The sequence below is a fragment of the Lytechinus pictus genome, chromosome 11, assembly GCF_037042905.1.
Source record: "Lytechinus pictus isolate F3 Inbred chromosome 11, Lp3.0, whole genome shotgun sequence".
In the NCBI taxonomy this organism is placed as follows: domain Eukaryota; kingdom Metazoa; phylum Echinodermata; class Echinoidea; order Temnopleuroida; family Toxopneustidae; genus Lytechinus; species Lytechinus pictus.
In genome coordinates, this window is record NC_087255.1 from 603,508 (window position 1) to 624,363 (window position 20,856).

At 37.6% G+C, this 20,856-nt stretch overlaps 1 long non-coding RNA gene across 1 annotated transcript; it reads right to left on the reverse strand.

Moving 5' to 3' along the window:
- Positions 1 to 818: 818 nt before the first annotated feature.
- Positions 819 to 4,616, reverse strand: LOC135155997 (uncharacterized). Its single transcript, XR_010295127.1, has 3 exons — positions 4,482 to 4,616; positions 1,303 to 1,422; positions 819 to 945 (listed from the first exon to the last, which is right to left on the reverse strand). It is a non-coding gene; the product is annotated as an uncharacterized LOC135155997 (long non-coding RNA).
- Between the last annotated feature and the right edge of the window lie 16,240 nt (positions 4,617 to 20,856).

The following is a 20,856-nucleotide window of genomic DNA, read 5'->3' on the forward strand; positions in this document are numbered from 1 at the left end:
GGGATCTTGTCATAATGTTATGTCAATTAAAAACTGAATAAAATCCCAATTATCCTGAATAGACTAGCCCCCTTGCAATGGACATTGTAATCTTGTTTTCTTTTACCTTTCATTATTTTTGAAAATTTTCATACAAGTATACAACTCTTTGGTTTTTTTTATACTTTATCAAAGCTTTTATGATTATAAATGTAATTAAATAATTTGACTTTAATCTTGATAAATGTATAGTACTGGTATACTAATTGTGAATTTTTAGCAAGAAACAGTATTTGTGTTGGATTAGTACATAAAAATGTTGCGAAATTTCGGAACAGCGTACCCAGGCATCACAAATTTGGTCTCAAAAGATGTGCAAGACTTGAAAGTAAAAAGGCAGCCTCCCAGTTATTAACCCTTAGTTAAATTGGACCAATTTGACCCCCCCCCCCCTTCCAAAAAATTTGCGACCATGCTGTCGCACAATTTTTTTTAAACATGCCTCTTTCTAGTCTTGTGCATCTATTGAGACCAATCTTGTGTCACCCGGTACATGGTTCTGTAATAACGTGACATAATGTAAGTACATGTCATCCAAAAATTGCTCAAAAACGTGGTTTTGTGTACAAAGTCAATGCAATAGAGGAAAAAGTATGATTTTGTATTCTAATTACGCATAAATTAGTATTATCACTTAATAACAATTTGCGTGAAATAATTTACAATTTAATTTTGTAAATTATGCCCTAGACAACCCATGTGCCAATGTTAGACGCGATTGTGCGGTCGAGATCTCAAGGGAGGGGGGGGGGGGGGGGGCCCTGGAAACCCCACCCCCCCCTTCCCCGGCCATATCAACTCCCAAAATACCCTGGCCTTAGTTGACTTTCTGGCTCCTCTTGAGTAGTCACCATTCATTAGACAGCTTGTTTTTATCCACGTCTGTATAGCACGAGGCAGCTTAATCTGTAGAAAAAAACACACGTACCATTACGATAACATGAACAACATAAAAATACAAGAAATAAGGTGTTTTGCCACCATCTAGATCTTTTTTCACAAGTACATACCTATCGGATCATGAGGTCCTTGCGGCTATCTCTCTTAGCATATTCTTGCTTATAAAGCAAACTAAGCCGAAGAGTGAAAAACAATTTATAATGCAAACAAATTGTCATAAGCACATATTGAAACTCTTTAATAAAAAAATGAAGAATAAATCTACATCTTCTAACAAGGATTACACTGTATGCCACTGCATGAATACAATCTGCTTAATTTTGCAATTATAATATCTACTGAAGTGAATGCCTACATAATCACCTTTTATGAACTCCAACCGTGTCTTGTACATGAACATGGCCTTTTCAGTGTACACCTGTAGTATCTTTCCCACATAATGCTGGACTTGCTGCTCGATCATCCAGAGATCCCTCTTTGAATCTTTAATGAAATGAAATTAATTTGAGTGACATAGTAAAATTTTATTTGGAGATTAATAAAAATACATGATGATAAAACTTCTTCATTTCCATATTTCAGTGTTACAATTCAGGTGCAAAGAGTCATATTCTTTAATAATATTCAACATAAAATCAATGAAAACATTAAAAGTAGAGCAGCATTTTAACCTTACTCACAGTCTGTTATTGTCGCTAAAGTCTTTACAATAAGAAGATTGGACACTTTGCCGACATCGCGTAATGCTTTGCATCGATTTACATGTATAATAGTCTTTGTGCCTAGTCTTTTCTATGTAGTGTCTTTAATATGCAGATAAAACATGCGTCCTTTAGCTAATTAGACGAACAATTTTGGAAATTAAAGACGGATCCATATTTTATCAACCGGAAGAGAAATTAGTGCTTAAATGAAGCTATTTGAGGGATATTGATGATATTTAGGGTGAATTGACTTCACATCTTTTCGTAAGTTTGTCATGTTCATAGAAGGCCGGACTTGATTCTAAAAAAACTCTCCTTCGTGTGGCCCAATGCCTTGCCAGGCATCATGGGGAGTAAGCCTACATATACATGTAGTAGAAATAATTTTACTCCCAGACACCTCCAGGCTAGTCATGACAAGACATGATTTGGGACCAAGTATTGCTAGCCTATTGGTGATGAGGTATGCTAGCACTGTAATCGACGGGTGCGAAACTGCATTAGCGCCCCCGATCTTGCCTTTCTTGAAATGGTTAGCGGACAAGTAGCTTACTATCTTTGATTTAGTCAAGAAGTTAGACTTACGACGGTGTTGAAAAACGGGCCCCTGACTAGCCTGGAGGCGTTTGGGGAGTGAAAGTAATATACTGTACGTATGGTCACTCCCCTAACGCCTGGCATTTATACTTATAGGCTCCCACACACCAAAGAAAAATGCAACTATAAAAATGCGCCAAACTGTTAGTTATGTTTAGATTCTAGTTTTAACACTTCTGTACATGGGTAAAAATATTGGTTGGCAACGTTTAGCAAAAAATGGATAGTTATGGTTACAAAATGATGCCAGAATTATATGAATTAATAAAAGTAGAAGAGAGTTTACTTACACTTGTTGACATCGCCATCTTTGTTAAATGCAACCTAGTTACGTGATGCGTATAGAGGGCGGCAAAATCATGAGCGGTGCTAGATTAAAAAGTGCTAAAATGTCCCGCTTCTAGTGCTGTTGTCGGAAACAATAATCAATGTCGACATGTCGCTTAAAAATTAATCCCGACATCGACAATGTCGACATGAAAAGGGGACCGTAATTTAGCCTAGGCTCCCTAACATAAAAAAAGCATTCGATCGTGGAACAACACTCTCAATCAAATGTATTCACCTTGACACGAGTGATATCCCCACACTAGATCTATATAATACAGGCTCAGTTCGGGAAAACATATTTTTTACCAAGCTGGAGTGAATTCACTTCCAAAATAACCGATTTAATCCACATTTTTTGTACCACGATCCGGTCTCGAAAACATTGCGCAATAACACTCGGAGTCAATTTGAGAATCACCAATTACAACAGTGATCATTGCGTATTATACGCTGGTACACATGTGCTGCAAACGCAAGCTCCTCAAATTGACTATAAAAAATAATGAAAATCGACCGATAATTTCAGTATCACTTCCGCGGCGATCCGTGCAACAATCTCCAAACAAATGAAGGGAAGTTTTCTGTGACTTCGTGATATGAAGTAAGCGCTGAATTGCGGCGGTCACAACTTTGACAAAAACACGTGTTCGCTGCTGCTCACGTTTATGTGAAAAGTAATGCATTTAGGAGCAACGTATTATCAAGCACGGTGAATAGCGCGCGATGGATGGGTACGGTGAATGCTACTATGCTACGCTCAGCTCGCTATAGCGCTAGATATAGATCTAGAGCGAGTCGGGATCGAGGCCGGCCGGCTCGATCGGGCAGGCCGGCCCCACACTGACGTATTTCTGCTGCTGCACAGCTCGCAGGTATTATTTTTTCGTTTAATGCGCTGCTAAGCTGAATAAACCTTTTAATCGCGCCAATTACTGTGGATAAATGCTTCTAACTTCTCAGCTAAGCTTTACACTTGTGACTTTAGGCTAGACCTCTTTTTATTTTATATTTACATGTCGATGTGGGTGCGTGCATGTCGACATGTCGTAATTTTGAAAATCCTTCGTATGTCGACATCAATGTCGATATGAGGCCTATCGACACAGCACTACCCGCTTCAATCACTGAACTAGAAATACGTGGAAGTCGTGTACACCCAAGCAAAACATCGCCAGCGAACTCGATAAGTGACCGCCGCCATTTTGCTAGGTCAATTGTTCGAGAATGCGCCGTAGAAGGCAAGATGCAATATGTTTTCTCTGTATTTCTAGTTCAGTGGTTGGACATTTTAGCACTTTTTAATCTAGCACCGCTCATGATTTTGCCGCCCTCTATACGCGTTACGTAACTAGGTTGCATTTACAAAGGATCAAAGATGGCGATGTCAACAAGTGGAAGTAAACTAAACTCTCTTCTACTTTAATTAATTCACATAATTCTGGCATCATTTTGTAACCATAACTATCCTTTTTTTTGCCAAACGTTGCCAACCAATATTTTTACCCATGTACAGAAGTGTTAAAACTGGAATCTAAAAAATAAAGTTTTTAACTAGCAGTTTGGCGAATTTTTATATTATAGGCCCTAGTTGCATTTTCCTTTGGTGTGTGGGAGCCTATATACGCCAGGCGTTAGGGGAGTGACCATACGTACAGTATATTACTTTCACTCCCCCAAACGCCTCCAGGCCACCCCTGACCTGGCTACAATCATGACAATACAAACATCCTCACCGCCGCCATCAATACTAGCCAGCCGTTGGCCTTCCCTGGCCGCGCACACCGCAGATCAGCCCCCACCCGTTAAGCGATCGGGAACAACGGCAGTGCAGTGGCCGTACTGTAATGATTAAAAAGTCGAAGAAATTTAAGTGCATGCCGCGCCAAACTACGAAAAATGGATCTAACTTACTGTTTAGCCTGTTGTGTGAATGTCTTAAGAAGTCGTTGTCCGAATCTGATCCATATTCTGTTAGTTTTTGTTGAAATATTGACGGCCTTCTTCATCAAGCTTCAGGTTCAGCTGAGCAGTTACGAACGTTTTTTTTCAAATGGCGGAACCGGAAACACGTATACGCGTGCAAATTACTATAGCTATATAGCCGCAGTCCGTGCGTTTGTACGGGGAGGGCACTAGCGTACCTACGGGGGGGGGGGGGGGCAGGGGGGGCACTCTGCCCCCCCCCTGACGAGCCACAACCCATACAAAAGACATATACCTGCCCCCCCCTGACGCTCCTTTTTTTTTTTTTTTTTTTTTTTTTTTTTTTTTTTTTTTTGCTTGTCAAATTTTTTTTTGGAACGAAAACCTATATTTTTTTATTGAAGACTTTTTTTTTTTTTTTTTTTTTTTGCTTGTCAAATTTTTTGGCGGCCGATTTTGCCCCCCCTGTGAAAAATCCTAGGTACGCCACTGGGGGAGGGGTCTTACTTTTTACTTGGCAACCAGACAATTTGACTATTTTCGCCATCATATATATCATATTATTAACGTAAAGTAATTGAATAAAGTAAAATTCAAATATTTATTTCTTCTTCCTTTCTTTTTCTTTTCTATGTCTCTTAATTTTTTCTTTCTCTTTATTCTTTTTTTTAATATAAGGATAGGATTTAAAAACATGTCTCACAATTTAAAACCAGGGCTTTTACTGAAAATATGTTATATAGGCCTACTAGTATGCAAGTAGGATGACAAAGAAAGCAATGAGGAAAATCACAGCTCCAATCCAATGTATTTTTCATTTTATTTATTTTCAAAAACACACATTTTATCCTTTCTTGCGATCGAAGGAAAGATCCCTTTATAAGGTTCAAGTAGTAAAAGAAAATAATCTTAGATCAAGTGCCGGCAGGATATTTTGATAAGGGGTGGAGGAGCAAGACAAGCAAATATAAAGATACCATTTTGAAGCGAAACATAAGAAAAGATAATAACTTTGCCAACGAGGTAAAAAAATAATATGACATCGGTCGTGACACTTTAAGGATGGAAAATAGTTTGAAAATATATAGATACAAACTTCATACAAATTAGAAAAAAGAAGCAAAATAAACTGCCATCATATGTGAACAGAGATACAAGATTGTTCTTGCAATTAAAAACATATTTACAAACTATATATAGCCTCGCATCATAAAAATAGATTGAAAATATACAAATTTATTTGATTTAAAAAGAAATAGATATAAACCAGCCTGGCTAACATATTGCAAGGTTGCAAAGATATAAACCGGGGATATAAAGCAAAAAAAAAAAAAATAGGCCTTAAAATGGAAATTAAATATCCTATTTTTAGTTTATCCTATTCCACCTGTAAAATAGAAAAAAATATTGTGAATAGGAAAACAAATATTGAAGTAATTTTATTTGTAAAAATATATTTGTAAGAAAATAGGTCCTTTTTACAAAAAAAAATAAATAAAAAAAATAGATGGGAAACTTGGAAAAATGTATTTTCTCGCAATAAAAACTTCAAGGGGCCAGTATCGCATTAAAACTTGGTTATCAAACATGTAAAACAAAATCTTAGATAGCATTTTAACTGAGATTTATTTTTTAATCAACATTCAACGCTGAACTTTCTTATGTTAATTGTTTATCAATATTTTGTGGAAACAGATAGTGTGCACATCGTCATGAATATTCATTTGGTGGGCTGATGATGTGACATTCCCATTTTCCTTTTTTTTAATGTTAGATATGAAATTATGATTATCTAATTTTTTCAATACATGTGTAAATAATGTGTCTCCATTGTAATGAAGTTGCTGCATTAAATAACTAATGCGGTTAATCAGTTGTCATTCCAATTGTTTAAGTTCTTGGTAGAAATATGTTGAATAAACCTAATTTCATATAATGTACAAAAGAACATGGGATATGACATCATCAGCCCACCTAATGAATATTCATGAGACATGCCTAAATAAAACTGTTTCATGGGAATATTGCAAATCCTTAAAATTCAACTTAACTTCGTTATTTGTCATCCGATTTTGAATAAATTTTAAGCATTTTGCTCTGTGAATTTTACTCTATTTATTGATTATCTCTAGCCTTGACCTCCCCTTCAATTATTTTCTTGTATTGTTAGAAAGAGATGGATGAAGTAGAATAATACGTTCATGCTTATGTTTTTATTCATTACAATATCTCTGGGAAATTCAACCCGGCTTCCTCACAACCATTAAGCTCTAAGGGTGTTAGGTGTGTCCTGTATATTTCAACACGTACCCTTTTAAATGTAGTAAATTTTTTTATTATTCATCCTGTTTTTTTATGAAAAATAAGTGGTGAACAAACAAAACAAATGATAATTGAAATTTAAAAGAGTGCATGAAAAAGAAATAACCCTGAAAACGAACAAGAGTCCTCAAAATATAAGTTGCCCATTTTGGGGTCAATAATTTTTCGCATTTTTCAGTTCGCGCTTTGCTCCTAGTTTTGATCTAGTACGTATAGTACCCTTTCTCGTAGAAATAGAAGCTATCAAACTTAAAACCTCTGAGTCTCAGTAGGCATACCCCCCCCCCTCGCTGATATAGACCTACACAATGGGACAGGGTGAAATATAATTTTCAAATAGGGCCTATATGTCACAATCTAGCTATCACAAAATTAAATTTTCATATAAAAAATTGTACTTTTTAAAATGAATGGTGCCCTTTTAAGCCATATGGCCTTCTAAAAATATAAGACTCAATACGCTACTGACCTCTCCCGAAACTGAAGAAAAAAGATAAATCCCTCACTGGAAATAAAAAAAAAATTAGTCTGTGGTACAAACAGGGCTTCCATGCAAGTTACTGAAGGAAACTAAATTTTTCATGTACCGCAGAAAATACACCATAACGTCTGTGATACAGTTTCAGTCATATTTCTGGGGTGGCTGCATGAGAAGTACCGCAGGAAATTTTGAAAGTATAGCACTGGGGTTGCCATAGAATTTTAGAAGTGCCTATATTGAGTCCTGCAGGAAATTTCAAAATTTTCATTTACCACAGAAGTATCACAGGGTTTCCATAAAAGTGCCTTTAATAGGATCGAGTACTGCAGGAAATTTCAAAATGTTCATGTACCACAGAAGTATCACAGGGTTTCCATAGAAGTGCGTAGTAATAGGAGTACTGCAGGACATTTAAAAAATGTTCATATACAACAGAAGTATCGCAGGGTTGTCATAGAAGTACTGCAGGATATTTTAGAATTTTCATGTACAACAGAAGTACGACATAACTATCACAGAGTGATATTGTATACAGTTATGTACAACAGAAGTATCACACAGGTACGACAGAGTACCATTAAGGTATTGCATGAACTTTTCATATTTTCATGTACCACAGAAGTATGACAGAACTATCACAGAGTGATACCACAGAAGTCCTGTGGTAATTCTGCGGTACCGTCGTGTATGACAGAAGTATCACACAGGTACAACAGAGTACCACTAAAGTACTGCAGGAATTTTTTGTAAGGGAAGCGGGGGTGCTGAGGGTGCTGAACCACCCCAAACATTTTGAGGTGCTGCGTGTGTTATTTTCCATAGGCAGCACCTCTTGGAAATCTAGTGGTAGGTATGATGAATGACAGAAATGCCACGACGTTTTGTAGAATCCCCCCTCCTTCAGAATTTTCCGACAAAGTACTTAAAATAGTGTTTAAATTCACCCTTTCTCAGATCGGAATATCAAATATTTTCTGCTCGCGCTCGCCTTATTGATTTCGATAATAATAAAATGTACTCAGAATGCCCAGATACTAGGTCTAACTCTAAACACGCGCACGAGTATTCAGATACGCAGTTTGTTTTGGGGGGTACTTCGGGCTGAAAATATTTATATCAAATACATTTTATAAGAATAAATAAATTTTACGAAAATCTGATAACAAATAACGGTGACCCAAAGGACAATCGTCACCTGACATCTACTTCAAGGAAAATATTATCCCCACATTTTTTTCGTCAGGGACTGTTACCCCCCCCCCCCGGAAATTTACCATCTAGACGCCATACGGAGCCTCTAAAATGCCATCGACTTGACGACATGGCGAGATACTTTATCTTGCCATGTCGACTAAATAAGCTTATTATGTCCGCATGGCGCGATACGTTATCCTGCCAAGTCAGTACACTTATAAAAAGTTATATGTCAACATGGCGAGATATTTTATCTTGCCAAGTCGACTTAAATAAGTTACATGTCAACATAGCGATATATCGGGATTCTCGCCGGGACTTGTACACTTCATATCTCGCCATGTGGACATATCGACTTGACAAGATAGAATATATCGCTATGTCGAAATAATAAGCGGGGGGGGGGGGGTTCCCCCTAAATTTGAGGTGGGGGACGGTCTCCCCTAGATTTTTAGTTGAGAACCTTTTTTTTGCTTGTCAGTTTGTTTTCTACGACGTCCCCCCTAAATTGATTGTTATAGAACCCAGGCGCGGGTCCAGGATTTCGTGGGGAGGGAGGGGGGGGGGGGGTGGAAATTTGACCTGATTCTTGGCGCCCATATGTGTACTTTTCGAAAAATGGCGCCCAATCCCTCTCGGCCAGGCTAACTTAAGTGCCTTAAATGGATTTTGAATTATCTTATAATCACATTGAAAAAAACGAGCGTTTTTTTTTTTTTTTTTTTTTTTGGGGGGGGGGGGAGGGGGGTTCAATTTGGTTGAACTTCAGAGTAGGCCCTACTAGAATATTGTGTGAACGGGAGCTGTAGTTTCTGTACTGTTGTGTTAGAATACCCTTCAATAATATTAATGATAACCTCTTGGGAATAATGCAATCTCGAAGCAATCGACTAATTCTCCTCATCAGTGGCGTATTTATTCAGCATGGGTGCACGGGGGGGGGGGGGGGGTTGGCGAGGGCACCAAGTTAAAAAAAAATAAATGAAATTGGGGGGGGGTAGACGTCAAAGAAAATCTGAGATTTCATTCTTAAAAACAAATTGAGGTATCTCACAAGGCCTAAATAAATAATGAGAACGCAAAGCGCGATATGTTTTTTTTTAATAGATTTTTCATGTATTATATCCTGAAAGCCTAAGTCAGGGGCGGACCCAGCTTCCGCCAACAGGGTGAGGGGCCATTTTTCCACCCATATTTTCCCTGATCGGCCGCTCAAAATTGATTTTTTGTTTTTGTTTCTTTGAAGGGGTTGTCCCAGTGCCGTAATGAGCCAACAATTTCGAGGGGGCTCGATATGGTGTATCGCATAAAATTAATAAGAAGTTGCCTGTGAGCGAAGCGAGCAAGCAAATATGCTGACATTTTTATTACAAAAATACAAGGTTGTGATATATTTTGACATAATATTTGGAAAATAATATTATATTTCATCCTAATCCCTTTTCTTTTCTCTCTATTTTTTCTTAGTCTTGATTCTCTCTTCTTTTTTTTTCCTTTTTTTTTTGGGGGGGGGGGGGCAAAACGCCCATGTCCTAACAGTCATTTCCTAGCTTTACTTTATAAGCAACATAAATGTGTCATAATATCTTAAGCCCTATGTAATCTAAAAAATGAAATTTCATGTACTTTGTCCTGAAAATTGAACATTTTGGGCAATGTTTGTGAATCTGAACAGGACGCGTATGTAACTAGATAATTACCACGAGCGCGAAGCGCGAGCAGAAATGTTAAATATTCTTTCTGGCCTGGTCGAAAAGGGACCTGTTAAGGATGTTTTGCAGTTAGCCATTAAGACGATACATATTTCACCATTAAATAATGCGAGCGCGAAGCGCAAGCTGAACATTTTTGATATTCCAACCTAAAAAGATGAGATTTCAAATCCCCCAATGGGACATTCGATTCATGTTTGTCAATCATGAAAAAGGATGGGTATTTTTATGGTGGCCCTGAAGGGACATCGCAAATAGACCAAATCGCAAATATTCACGACGAAATTGGCGACGAAATTCACGACGTCGCCAATTTCGTCGTCAATTTGAATATTCACGACGAAATTGGCGACGAAATTCACGACATCGTGAATTTCGTCGCCAATCTCGTCACGAATTATTCACGACGAAATTCACGACGTCGTGAATTTCGTCGCCAATTTGTTTTGCTTGCCTGGGCGGTATGCGGGTTGAAACCAATTCGCCTGCTGCTAATTCCTCCACTGCAGGGTCGATCTACATTCATTTAGTCTAATGCAATTCTGTCCATGAACTTTTCGCCTAACAACCATATGGTCCAATAACCATTTAGTCCAGTCATCACTTCGTCTATAATCACCAGTTCGTCTATGACCATTTCGTCTCACAACTAGTTGGTCTAATATCAATTTTATTTTCCTTAATTTCGCCCAATTAACACTTAGTTCAATTAGACCAAATGGCATATGGAATAAATGGCAATTGGACCAACTTGATTAGTAGACAAAATGGCAGTTAGACCATGTGGATAGTGGACGAACTGATGGTAGACCAAATGAAAGCCGACGAGTTGGCATTAGACCAATTGAAGAAAAAAACATTGAAACGACAGAACGATGTCCACTGCTATCCATATGCATAGGTGGATCCAGGGGGGAGGGGGCCGAGGGGCCCACCCCCCCCCCCCCATTGGCGGAGCAAAATTGGAAAAAAAGAAAGAAAGATAAAAAAAGGAGGGAAAAGAGAATAGAAAAAAAAGAAGAGGAGGAGACGAGTGAATAAAGTAAGATGAGGGGAAGACATGGAAATAAAAAGAATATTTCATGTCACTATATACAATTTTCGCTCGCGCTTAATCGCGCTCACATTACCTGTGATTTTCATATCTTGTTCAATATGGAGTTTAAAGGGATCGTTTAACTTTGTGAGCAGCTGATTTAAAAAAATTCTCAAACTGAGTTGAAACGTGCGTATGAGTGCCTGTCTTTGTCGTCAAAAACCCTGAAACGGACCACAATATAGGATGAAAAACTCTAATTTAGATACAAGTAGCAATTTATTAGCCTGATTTTGAGAACCGTCTAGTAGACGGGTTCAGCTTATGACCAGTTTTCTCCAATTCAAAAAGTCCGTTGGCTATTTTGACTGCCTTCTGTTGTGTGTATCTCCTATACACACACTATTAGCTGCACTGTACATTCAGTGTATACCTTGTACACACTGTATGTAGGTCATGCTGTGTTCATCTAGAATTAATGTGTTGTGGTGCACAGATTCCCTGTATACACATAGTCATTGAAACCAACTCCCAATTATTTCAAACTTTGGTTTACATCTCCAAGGTTTTAAAATTGATCCTGTAAATATAATACTTTGAAACTTTTGGGATGGTATTTTTACACTATAAGCCTAATGTTTAGCCCATTTTCAGGAACCAAAAGGAGAATTTTTTAAATCAGAACAAAGTGAAATGATCACTTTAACTATCAAGTTTGGAAGTCAATATAAAAAACATATTTCATCTCGAAAATCAAACTTTCATTATTTTGCGTGATTTACAAATTGATTTTTAAAAAGTGCTCTGTAAATATGACAGTTTTATGGTCTGAATATTAACATTTTCCGCTCGCGCTGCGCGCCCGCAAATTTCGATTTATCAGGTACCTATTATTTTCGTGTATTCCATAAAGTTTTCAAAATATCCCTTTTCAGGTCTGATTGTCAAAACGTATCAGCTAGCGCTACACGCTCGCATTTTGATCGTATGTCTCAATATTGATTATACAATCCCCTTTTCATGACAATGAAAAGATTTAGGCTCGCAATTTGAGCTCGCATTAATTGTTAAAATATATTAACTGATGCATCCTATTTATAATTACAAAAGTGCTTGAAATGTCCAGTTTTCAGGCCATAAAATCATCAGACTTCACGCCCTCATTAGGCATTAATGAATAAAATATTAATTTAATAATTGAATTGTCCCTTTTGTTTCATCTCGCGCTGATATGATGACATGTCCTACATGTCTTAAGGATGTACCGGTCCTATGTCAAAACTCAAAGTAATTATTATGAAAAAAATCAGCTCTGTGCGATCCATATCCACTTAACAATTTTCTTACAAAGTGCTTGAAATATAGAGCTGAAATTGACTCTTTTTTTCAGATCGGAATATCAAATAGTTTAAGCTCGCGCTTCGCGCTCGCTTTGATTTTCATGATAAAAGATGTATTTAGAATGCCTATATTCTAGGTCTAAATATGAAACACGCGCGCGCATGTTTATTCAGATATTAAACTTGTTCTCTATTTAAATCATTATCCAGTTTCAGATCACAATATAAACAATTTTCTGCTCGCACTTTGTGCTTGCATCATTAATGTAGGAATTACTCATTCTTTTCCAAATTTACAAAACATGAATAGAGTGTCCCGTATTTAGGTCTAAATCTCGATTTTTTCCGCTCGCGCTTCGCACTCGCATCAATTGTTTAGTTATATAGCTATCCTGTTCACGATTACAAAAATTGATTAAAATTTTCCATTCTTTATGTAGAAATGTCAAAAATTTTCAGCTCGCGCTTCGCGCTCGCATCAATTGTTTATAATATACCTATTCTGTTTAAGTTACAAAAAGTCCTTAGAATTTCAATTTTTAAGTAAAAATGTCAAAAAAATTCAGCTCGCGCATCGCGCTCGCATTATTTGATTTGTTAAAATATATAACGTCTTCATGACTAACTGCCAGGGACCTGAGAAGCGGGGGTGCTGGGGGTGCTGAAGCACCCCCAGAAATTATCCTGGGGGTGCTGCGTGTATTATTTTCCATAGGCAGCACCCCCACGAAATCAGGTTCCCCCTGTATTTTTAAAAATATGTTATAATGTACACAATTATCACATCAGACAATCGCAAATCATTTACATAGTCTTTCACATATTCCAATAACATCCCTCCTATATAACGCGACTCAATCAAGCTCCAGCAAGGCAGCACTCCGATACAGACGTAGTCGCGCGCAATACGTGATACACACTGGGGTTTAATCGAATCAAGTGATAGAAATCAAATTTCACAGTCTTTTTCGCCCTGCCCCATGGCCCTACGGGCTGGGAAGCGGGGGTTCTGGGGGTAAATTCACCCTCTTTCAGATCGGAATATCAAATGTTTTCTGCTCGCGCTTTGCGCTTGCATAAATTGATTTTTATCATAAAAAAATGTATTTAGAATGCCCAGATACTAGGTCCAACTCTAAACACGCGCACGCATATTTAATAGGTGGGCTGATGCTGTCACATCCCCACTATCCTAGCTGTTCCTTGTGGAATCAAAATTGTTTCATTTTTTTCATACCAGAATGAATTATATGTCTCCCTTATAATGAAATAAGTTGCAGCAAAGAATATCTAATGGAATAAATCAGTTGTCAATTCAGCTGTTTTGGTTCTTGAAAGGAAAATATTGAATAAACATAATTTTATATAATAAAATACAAAAGAACAAATGGGGAATAATGCTAATCTTTAAAATGTAATAACTGTGATTCCTTGTCTGATTTTGATAAAATCTTTATTCTTATGTTCGTCTGAGTTTTCTTTATCTGTTTAAACCATTTTACATTCAGTGTGGAGTTTCAGAACAGAATATCAACAATTATCTGCTCGCGCTTCGCGCTCACATTAATAATTTAAGAATATATCCAATTACCCATCATTTTCTTGATTTACAAAACATGAATAGAATGTCCCGTTTTCAGGTCTGAAATCTCAATTTTGTTTCCGCTCGCGCTTTACGCTCGCATTAATTGTATAGTTATATACCTATCCTGTTCATGATTAGAAAAGTGCATAAGAATGATGTCTCGTTTTTACGTTTGAAATCTCATTTTTATTTCCGCTCGCATCAATTGTATAGTTTTATACCTATCCTTATCATGATTAGAAAAGTACTTAGAATCTCTCGTTTTTTGGTCTTAAATCTTAATTTTGTTTCCGCTCGCGCTTCGCGCTCGCATCAATTGTAAATACACCTATCCTGCTCATAATTAAAAAAACGTGCTTAGAATGTCCAGTATTTAGGTCGGAATGTCAAATTTTTCACCTCGCGCTTCGCGCTTGCATTATTTGATTGTTGATATATGTATCGTCTTCATGGGTAACTGCAAAACAGTCCTTATAACACGTCCCTTTCCATCAGGCAAGAGCGTATTTAAAAAATATCTGCTCACGCTCACAATTATTATTTGTTACATACGCATCTTTGACCACAAACATTGCTCAAAATGTTCAATTTTCAGGGCAAAATACATGAAATTTCCACAAAAAATAGGTCGCGCTTTGCGCTCGAATTATCTAATTATATATTTATGTTCTTTTTATAAGAAGAAGAAAGCCAAGAAGTGACTGTCATATGTATGTATATATATATATATATATATATATATATATATATATATGTGTGTGTGTGTGTGTGTGTGTAAGTATGTTAAACTCAATTGTATCTGTCGCCCCCCCCCCCCACCTCTGAGGAGAGATTTCAGCACCCCCACTGAAAAAATCATTCCCAGGTCCCTGCTAACTGCATGCAGTCTGTAACAGGTACCTATTCCACCAGTTCATTTCTGCTCGCACTTCGCGTTCGTAGTAATTATTTATTTGCATATACATCTTTCTTAGGAAAACAAACATTGACAAGAATGTTCAAATTATAGGAAAAATACATAAGATTTCCAAAAAAATTAGCTCGCGTTTCCCCTGGATCCGCCTATGCATATGGATAGCAGTGGACATCGTTCTGTCGTTTCAATGGTTTATTTTCAATTGGTCTAATGCCAACTCGTCTGCTATCATTTTGGTCTACCATTAGTTCGTCCTCTATCCACATGGTCTAACTGCCATTTTGTCTAATAACCAAGTTGGTCCAATTGCCATTTATTCCATATGCCATTTGGTCTAATTGAACTAAGTGTTAATTGGGCGAAATTAAGGAAAATAAAATTGATATTAGACCAACTAGTTATGAGACGAAATGATCATAGACGAACTGGTGATTAGACGAAGTGATGACTGGATCAAATGGTTATTGGACCATATGGTTGTTAGGCGAAAAGTTAATGGACATAATTGCATTAGACTAAATGAATGTAGATCGACCCTGCAGTGGAGGAATTAGCAGCAGACGAATTGGTTTCAACCCGCACACCGCCCAGGCAAGCAAAACAAATTCACGACGAAATTGGCGACGATATTCACGACGTCGTGAATTTCATCGTGAATAATTCGCGACGAAATTGCGACGAAATTCACGATGTCGTGAATTTCGTCGCCAATTTCGTCGTGAATATTCGCGATTTGGTCTATATTTGCGATGTCTCTTCAGGGCCACCATATATTTTTTGGTAGCTTCCTACAATAATAATGCGAGCGCAAAGCGCGAGCAGAAAATTTTTGATATTCTGATTCGAAACTGGATAATTTTAGCACGTTTTGAATAAGATCAAGCTTTGTATCTCAAAAACATGCATCCGCGTGTTTTAGAGTTAGACAGAATCCTGGCAATCTGAATACATTTCATTTTTCATCATAAAAATCAATAATGCAAGCGCAGAGCCCGAGCTGAAAATAATATTTGAAATTCCGATATGAAAAGGGTCAATTTGAGCACTGTTTACAGCACTGTGTATAATATAGGGTAATTTGATAGCACTATATAAATAATGCGAGGGCGAAGCGCGAGCTGATATTTTATTAATATTTGACCTAATATCGATATATTTTAGGCCTGATGACATTTTGTCATCATATAAGAATGATGACTATCTTCTATTTCTTTTCCTAAAACTTGTTGATATTTATTTCTGACAATTTAGTTATTATGAATTCATACAAATTTTATTTCATATTTATTAATCTGTTAAGCCTAATGAGTGTGTGAAATTTGTTGACAGTGCATGAGGCCTGAAAACTGAATATTTTAAGTATTTTTGTAATCATGAATAGGATTCATTGGTTGATATATTTTTAGCAAATAATGCGAGCGCAAATTGCGATCCGGAATTTTTTAATGGGGGGGATTTAAGTAGTTTGTTATAGAATTAATATATAGGTATACATAACTCACCAATCAAAATGCGAGCACACAGCGCTAGCTCATAGGCCTTTTTTATTTTTTTTTACAATCGAAACACCTGAAAAGGTATATTTAGAGAATCTTATATGAAATATAAAATGACAATAGGTAGGCCTACTTGGCAAATAGTGCGAGCGCACAAAATGTTGCAAATGTTGATTCAAACCATAAAACGGACATTTTCCAGAGCACTTAAAACATAAATTGGTAAATAAAACAAAATAATGAAAGATCGATGTCCCAGCTGAATTATGTTTTGTTTATCGATATCAAAACTTGATATTTTAAACTACATATCAGCCTATTGAGCAAGATATGTATCTCATCGAACAGGCAATGCGAGCGCGATGCGCGAGCGAAACTTTAATATAGTGACATTAAATATAAAAAAAAAATGTTTTCCAAGTCTTCTCCTGACCTTATTTTATTCACTCGTCTTCCTCCTTTTATGTTTTGTCTTCTTTTTTCTCCTTTCTTTCCCCCTTTTTTTCTTTCCCCGTTTTTCACAATTTATTTGCTCTGTCAATAGGGGGGAGGTTGCCCTCGGGCCGCCTCGATCCGCCTATGTTAGTAGTTGTTATGATGAACACGATGCATATCTATTAAGAAATGTATGCGACCGCGAAGAGCTAGCTGAAAACTTTTATAATGATGAAATGAAAAATACATTTTCAGTTGTCAGGTTAGAATATCAAATATTTTCAGCTTGTGCTTCTCGTTCGCATAAAAAACTGTAAGGTCGGAATGCATATATAACTAAACAATTTATTGATGCCAGCGCGAAGCGCGAGCTCAATTTTTTTATATACTGACTTAAGAAGGACTATGGTATAATTCCTTTTCTAATTGCTTGTCCTTTTTCTCTTCCTATTTTCTGTTTCTTACCACTTTTTTGCGCCACCATGGGTGGGGGGGGGGGGCAAAATCTTTGCCCCCTGGATCGGCCTATGTATGTTGACTTGAAAAACACTAACACTTACATGTGGGATTGAAGCAGAGGATGCATACCTCATTAATCAAACATTGCGAGCGCGTAGCGCTAGCTGAATTTGATAATAACCCTTTTTGTGACCCTGAACAGGGTATATATCTCGCTAAACAGACTTAAAACTCGAAAACATTGTTTTTTCTGTTATCGTAAAAACGGGATATTTTAATTCAGCCGCATTAATTTAAGTTTTTTTGGGCAGGACATATATTTCACTATAAACAGGCAATACGAGCAATGTTGCGCCCCCGGTCGAAAATGAATTTGCATGAAGCCCTCTAAGTTCAAGGTCAATGTGGCGCCCTCGGTTGAACATAAACTTGGCGCCCCCATTTGAAATATAACTTTGCCCTCCCTCCCCCTCTCTGAAACATGTATTTGTCGCATTATGGTCAAAATTCAAATTAGCGCTCCCCTAGTTCGAACATCAATTTGGGGCCCCGCTAGATCGAACATCAATTCGGCGCCCCATAGTTTGAACGTCATTTACGCGCCATCAAATCGACGTCGAGGTCAACATCTCCCTCTTCTGTTTCCCATCTCCTTTTCTTTCTTTTTTCTTTCTCTTATCCTCATTCCCCTTCCTTCCTTTCTCTTTCTTTCTCTCTTTCTTTCCCCCTCTTCTTTTCCCCCTCTTCTTCCCCCCTTTTCTTCTCTTTTTCTGTATTTTCTTTCCCTCTTTTCCTCTCTCTTTTCTCGTTTTTCCTCTCTCCCCCCTCTTTCTCTCTTTTTCTTCTCCTTTCCTCTCTTCCTCTCTCTCTCTCTTATCTTTCTTCCCATCTTCCTCTCTCTTTAAATATTATTCTCTTCCTTCCTCTTTTTTCTTCTTCTTTTCCCCCTTTTCCTTACTCTGTTCTTTTCTTTCTTTTCCCTCTTCCACTTTTTTCTCTTTCCCCCTTTACTTCTCCCTTTTTCTTTTTCTTTCCTTTCCCCCTTTTTTTTCTTCTCTCCCTCCCCTTCCTCCCTCTCTCTCTTTCTTTTCTTTTCCCCTCTTCCTCTCTCTCTCTTTTTCTTATCTTTCTTCCCATCTTCCTCTCTATTTAAATATTCTTCTCTTCCTTCCTCTTTTTTTTTCCTCCTTTTCCTTTCTCCTTTCTTTTTTTCTCTTCCTTTTCCCTCCTCTTCTTTCCCCCTTTTTTCTCCCTTTTTTCCTTTGTCTTTCCTTTCCCCTTTTTCTTCGCTTTTTTTTCTTCTCTTCCTTTCTCCTTCTTACTTTCTTTTCTATTATCATCTTTTCCCATCTTCCTCTTTCTTTTTCTATTCTCTCCCTTTTCCCCTCTCCCCCCTCTATTCTGAGCTAGGGGTGGGGGGTGAGGCAGTTCCCCCTCGGTCCCCCATGGATCCATACCTGATTGAACCCCATGGCCTCGTATCATTTGACCTTTGGACCTCTCGATGACATTTGATATATTTGATCATAATTTTACACACACTGCGGATTATCGGACCCGCGGTCTATCGGACCCGCGGTCTATCGGACCCGCGGTCTAACGGACCCGCGGTCTATCGGACCCGCGGTCTATCGGGATGTCCCCTAATCTACGTAATATCAGATGGAAGAGGAGATTCTAAGCTTGACATCGATAGGTCATTTGTCTATTGTATTTATGAATAAGGTATGATAAATCATCGCTAAATGTCGGTGTCGTTTTTTTGTTTGACGCACTATATAAGTGTGACTTTGACAAAAGAGAGGCTGCAAGACGTAGCAATATTGTCCAACTCCTTTATTAGGCCAAGCTTTCGACCGTGTGAACGGTCTTCCTCAGGGCTTTGAGGGACACAAAAGAATATAAACGAAAATAAACGAAAATAAGAATGTCAAGCTACATAAACACAATCTAAACAAGCGTGCAACGGAAACAAAAAACAAACAGTAGAACATAATAATTGTGTAACATAGATAAAACCTCATGAAGGAAACGGTTTTTTTTTAGCTCAAAGATGTTTAATAGAAAGTAAAAATAATATTTGAAAGTTACCTTGAAAGGAGGATAGTAAGGGTTTGGTAGGTACGTGTTGTGTGATAGGGTCTGGTGCGGCGAATGCAGTGAGGGGAGTGGTGAAGGCTTGCAGTGGGATCACCCGAACAGTTTCTATAGGTGGGCATTGGGGTGTGAAGATGCTCAGTGGAGGAAAGGCTGAGGGGGGGGGGGTGTCATGAATTGTTGGGGACCTTAGTGTAAAGGTTTCTTCTATAGGTACAGATAAAAACTATGTAGGCCTATAAATATAGATCATTACACCTATTTTTGTATACACAATATACGGAATGAAATAAACAAAAATATATGGAAATACTTGTGTAACTTATTGTCTTACATGTCTTATATACATACATACGAGTCATGTTAAATTGCCATACTATGCCCCTATACGCAACATAAGAACGGGGATTTGTTGGGGGTGGGAGGAGATGGGTGGTTTGATATATACACAACAAAAAAGTAAGTCCCCCCTAAATCAAATTGCTGTAACTTTTGAACGGAATTGTTTTGAGATTTTCGGAGGTAGTTTTCTACAATCATTAAGCAACTCCTGGGGAAAAATAAGATTGATCGATTGAATTATGCATGAGTAATTAAAGATTGAATTAAAAATGACAATTTTTGAAAGTCACAAGAGTCGTTTTTTTCAGATTGTGCAAATACAAAGTTGGGCAAAAGTTGTTTTTAGGTGAATTTTATGGTGTTATGTTGTTTTACTATCCATCATTTAGCCACTCCACACACAATTTTGATATCGTATGTTCATGGTTGAGTGAGCACAATGTATTGCGGAGGCCGCGGAAGCGGGGGGGGGGGGGGAGAGGGGGGCGGGGGGCTTCAGCCCCCACTTTTTTCCAAAAGCATGTACAAAAATGTAAAAATTACCATACGATTGTGATTTTTTGCATGGTCAGCCCCCCCCCCCCCACTTTGAAAACCGTTCCGCGGCCCTGTATTGTGACGTATCACTATACACTCTAAATTACAGGGATTTAAAACAAGTCCACATGGACTGTAGTTAGGGACCAATCGAATTCCGGATTTAGTTTGAATCCTTAAGATTCATTTTTAAATCTCGAAAGATTTAAATTTAAATCATTTGAGATTTAAATTTAAGTCGTTAGGATTAAAACTAAATTCAGAAATCGATTGGTCCCTAGCTACAGTCCATCTGGACTTATTTTAAATCCCTGTAATTTAGAGTGTAGGGGTTTATGGTAGTATCCTCTACAACTTGTTAGATCATGTTAAAGTTTGAAAATGTTGGTGGCTCCAACAATTATAGGCCCC